Source organism: Rousettus aegyptiacus, unplaced genomic scaffold (genome assembly GCF_014176215.1).
Source record: "Rousettus aegyptiacus isolate mRouAeg1 unplaced genomic scaffold, mRouAeg1.p scaffold_m13_p_9, whole genome shotgun sequence".
Taxonomy (NCBI): Eukaryota; Metazoa; Chordata; class Mammalia; order Chiroptera; family Pteropodidae; genus Rousettus; species Rousettus aegyptiacus.
In genome coordinates, this window is record NW_023416312.1 from 94,818,332 (window position 1) to 94,823,722 (window position 5,391).

Genomic DNA, 5,391 nt, shown 5'->3' on the forward strand with positions numbered 1-5,391 from the left:
GCCATACCTATTTCTTACAAGCTTTCACCAAAAGGACGGACTAGAGTGAAGTTCAAGTGAAATGTAGTTTTGTTTTGTTTTTTCCTTCACACTGGAATCTGCATTGTCTAACTTCCAGTTACAACTGTATTCATGGAAGGGAATATAGATTATGATACAATAGAACTACTGCTTCTCATGATTATGATCAGTTGGATTATCTTGTTGCTGACTTTGTTAGTCTACAGCCTAAAGTTGTGTTATTCCCTCCTGTTTTCAAAGAAGACCAAATCCTCCCCGCTTTCACTAAGGAGAATGTGACCACATGGTCACATTCTGAATTTAGACAACATGAGATGGAAGCTTCCCAAGGGGCAAAGCAAATAGGTCAGTATCTATTTGTGTGATTAATGAGCCTAGAAAGTATATTTCTCAAAGGTTACAGGGAGGCAGTGCCCAGATATATAAAAGTAGGATTATCTTTATGAAAGGAATAAGGAAGCAGATTTTAGTGCCTGGGTCTAGCTGAATTATGGGAGAAGGTCAGAATCAGAGGAAGAAATGTTACTGTGTGCAGAGTTGGAGGAAGCTTCAGCTAATTCAAAGCTTGCATTTAAAATCACATGGAAAATTTAGGATGTCTAGAAATACATCCTGACCCTTTTACAAGTAATTATATACCCTTAAGGGAATGTGGGGAAAGTTAGGCAGATTTTCAGTGCTCCAGGGACTAAGGCTAAAGGCAAATTCTGATATTTTGAAGTTTTACCACCGGGTACCCAAAGAGCAAAAATGTTGATACCGAATCTCTTTAAGAAGGGAGGGGGTGATAATTGGCAGTTTTTCATAGACTATCTCTAGTAAAGTGGTTAAAGAGAGAAAGAAGATTAAGAGTTAATATTAGAAAACATTGAATAAAATTAGGCCCTTTACAGATCATGGATTTTTTTTTAATTTGAGAAACTATTTTAAAACTTATATTTAATCTTCCCTTGCAGGAAGTCAACGATGGAATCTAAATAAAAAGATCTGACCATGAAACTAACTTGGACCAATTTATTTAGGGTAATTGCTTTAAGTAATGTATTTGGAGATCTCAGATTTTCAAAAACTAATTACCATCTTGGGAAGTGCCGTTTCAACAAACAATTACAATTACTTAATTGGGAACATAATATTTCCATTGATAAAAATTTTAAAAATTTTCAAAACATATTTTTAAAAAACTTATTTGAAGTCTATGGACATGCTACCCTGAATGAGCTCCATCCCATCTGATCTCGGAATCTAAGCAGGATCAGGCCTGGTTAGTACTTGGACGGGACACCACCTAGAAAGACTAGGTGCTGTAGGTGTAAAAAAATAAGGGATTGTAAGATGCAAAGATCCTTGCAAACTGTGAGGTCAACCAAGGGTTGCCTTGCCTAAAAAATAAACAAATAAATAATAATAATAATAATAATAATAATAAAAATGTACTTGGGATGTATGCCCAAGTCAAATGCTTAGATCTTGTGTCAAAAGAGTTAAAAGGTTGCATTCACAGTGATCCTGGAGTACATAAACAAAAATAGAATAGGATCAACATAATTAATTGCAGTATTATTATAAATTGCCATTTAAGTCACTAATCTTTGTAGTCAAGGTATATGTAAGGACTTGGTCATATGAAAAATAATATAATATTTCTGAATCTTGACCTATCCCTAACTGCCTGTTTGATATCTTCATTTGAATATCTGATAACCACTTGACCTTAATATGCACCAAACCAAGCTCTTCATATTAGACTCTATGTCAGTTCCTCCTTTAGTCTTTCCCATCTTAATGAATGACAACTTTAGTCCTCAAGTCAGAATATCTTGCTGTCATTATTGACCTCTTTCTAACAGCTTGTATGCTGTTCATCAGTAAATCTCATTAGTTCTATCCCCAAAATATATTCCAGATTCGACTACTTCTAACTATTCTCACGGCCATCAACTTGGTCCATACCACTACCATCTTGTGCCAGGTTATTGTAGTAATCTCTTAACTGGTCTCCCTGACTATGTCCTTGACTCATTTTAGATTAACCTTAACATAAGATGTCAATTAGATCATGTCACGACTCTGTTTAAAACCTTTCTATGACTTCCAAGATCATTCAGAGTAAAAGCCACAATCTTCACTCTGACTTAAAAGTTTTTGAATCATCTGATTCCCTTCCCTCCCTTACTTCTCTGACTTCATCTTCTGTGACACTCCTTGTCTTCATCACTTCAGCCACACTGATCTCCTGGCTATATTCTATTTAAGATATTCATTTTGGGATTTTATTATTTCCTGTATTCTGCTTTATTTAAATTATTTCTTTTTCTAACTTTTTAAACTTACATTAACTTTGTTTTCAATAAAATAGCTACATTAGCTGCGTCTAACAGGTTTTATTATTTTATATTTTGTCTTTTCAGTCTTATCCACTTTTATAAATTTTCTAATTTCCATCATAATTTGTTTTTGACATGAATGTGTTTTAAAATTTCCAAATGTATGTTTTAATGTCTTTTTTAAAAATAATATTTCTAATTGGAGTGCATCTTGGTTATAAAATAAAGCCTAGATGACATTGAATACTTTGAAACTTGTTGATGGGGTCGATAGCCTAATATGAGGTTAACTTTTATAAATGTTTCGCATATGCCTGAAAAGAATAAATTTTCTAATTTGGAAGTACAGGAGTAAGCTTGTAAATTGCGTTACTCAAATCATCAGTCCATTTTTTTTTACTTATTCTGATTACAAATATACTTGGATTTTCTTTTTTATTTTCTATCTTATTTTAATTTTTATCTTAACATCTTAAAATTTTTTCTTGTTTTTCTTCCTTTCTTGCCTTTATTTGAATTGGTGTTTTATTTCTCTTATTTAGCTTATCTTTCCTGTCTGATTCAGAAAATATACAATATATTCTACCAATTTTTATACTTGTATTTTTGAACATGCCCTAACTTGAGTTCTAAAGTTAGTCATTATCTTTACCATCCTTCGCAAAATACAATATAAAGACCTTAAATGCTTTATCTCTGTTCATTACCATCTTGGCCTGCTGTGATAAAAGAGTAACAGACTTAGACATAGTGAGTGAGTTTTAAGCTAAGTTGACTGCTGGGGAAGGAAAACCAACATAAGGGGCTCAGGCTATGGGACGAAGTCTTCAGATTAACTGTTGGAAGAGTATCTCCAAGACAGTTTAAGCATTGGGGATCTACATCTAGGCATGAAGGAGCAGGAACAGCCCATGTGAAGACGATCTCCCAGATAAAAAAAGACAATGGTGAGGCTTAGAAAGATGAAGAGAGACAAATTCCAGTGGCCTGGAAGCTCACGAGGAAATACATCAGCTGGATCTAGAACTTGATACTTGGTTGATGTCAGCCATTTTGGCTGGGAAATTGTTCCCAGGACCCAAAGTATGCAGACTTTGGTCTTTGATATTCATATTACCTTGCATATCATCAGTACTGCAGACACCCTGATATATTTCTTGTTGCTTAGAGAAAATAGATGTTTTCTAGCCCCTCTTTGGCCATCCTCCAACTATGTAAAACCATGGGGATGGGGCTCTCTCTTAGAGTGTGTTCAGTTCCTTGTCCAGCTTGCTATCCAAAGTAGGCCCCTCTCTGTGGGAAATTTGGATCTGGTACAAACAGAACTTCTATGAGCCATCTGGGTAGGGAATAATGAGCATTTGGCATATTACATGCTGTCTTATATTTATCTATTGACAAATTTTTTCCCCACAAGTTCTATGTTATTTCTGCACTGGTGATGCTAGTGGTGTATATCCATGAACTCCTTGCATGACAAAAGGCAAAACCATAGTTTTACAAGGGAAAGTGATTGTTTAGGTCAAACAAGTCTTTGTCTTGCCAGTTCAATATTCACTCTATTTAGTAGAGCTCAAGCCCAAGCCTATTGTTGAATCCTGAATCTTTTTACTGAGTCTCCATATTATAGTCATATATTCACTGTCTGGCTGTCTTTCTGCTGATTCTAAGTAGTTTTCCCAGAAGCACTTGCTCTGATTCTTTTTTTTGAGGCCCTAATTATTTGACATCATACACCCTTCAGGCTCAGAGAAACCAAGTCCATATGTACATGGTCAGTGTTCAGTGAAAATTTCCTCTTTTATAACTAAAAACAACTTAGTAAAAATATTTTTTAGTTCTATCATTTTCACATCTCCCCCAAATAGAACATTATTTTTATTTGACAATTTCCATTTAGATTAATCCACATGGTTAACATTTTTTTGATCACCATTCCTTTTGCATCTTAGACTTAATTTTTGAGATCATATTTTTGCTTTCTTGAAATACATCTTTAAGATGCTTCTTAAATGAGACTTTTGATGATGAACTCATTCAAAAATTCTTCTGGGATTAGTATTGTATCCATTGGTGAAGTGGGTCTGAATCTGTAGCTTTCCAATACTGCCTTCCACACCAGGACACCCTATCTTCTTCATTCATGATATTTATTTGTATTTTTTTTCTCAGTAGGTCTTTCCAGAGGTTGGTAATTTTAGTAATTTCAAAATATCTTTTGGTTAGATCCCCTCTATTTTAATTTTCTCTCTCTGTTTTTAATATTTCTTCATTTAGTATTTCTCTTATATCCTTACAGGATTTCTTTTGCTGTTTTTCTATTTTTTTTAAAAGATGAACACTTAGATGATATTGACTTTTAGCTTTTTAATTCTAATATAAGCATTTAAAGCTCTTAAGTTTTCCTCTGATTACTGCTTTCGCTGCATGCCACATATTTTTGATGATCATTTATAGTAAAATATTATCTAAATGCAATTATTCCTTTTTGCTAGTGTTATTTTTATGTTCACTACTTAAATTTTTTAAAATATAGAAATTTTATAGTTACCTTCTTGTTTTTCATTTCTAGGCTAATTGCATTTTGGTCAGACAATATTATCTGTATCATTTTCTATACATTTGTTGAGATTTACTTTAAGACCCTAAATATATTTAATTTATATTGTAATTTCTGTTTTGGCCTTAGTCTCTTTTATCTAATATCACTATTATCAGGTTTCTTTTTGTTAGAATTTACTATATATAGTATCCCAATATCATATCCTGTCCGTTTTCTTTCAACACTTATTTTGACATCTATGTAATTTTAAAAATTACAGTAATACTTTTTTTGATATACAATTCTATGAATTTTGACACATGTATACACTCATGTAACATCTACCACACTCAGTACCAAACAATCCCATCATGCCCTAAAATTTCCCCATGCTGCTCTTTTGTAGGTAATTCATCCCTGCAGTTCAAATCCAGGGAGAACACTAGTCTATTATCCATGTCCATAATTTTACCTTTTCTGGGAAATCATATAAATGAAATC

At 33.3% G+C, this 5,391-nt stretch overlaps 1 pseudogene; it reads left to right on the top strand.

The window, feature by feature from the left end:
- The first annotated feature begins 1,215 nt into the window (after positions 1 to 1,215).
- LOC118608003 lies at positions 1,216 to 1,334 on the top strand (annotated as a pseudogene).
- Positions 1,335 to 5,391: the final 4,057 nt, after the last annotated feature.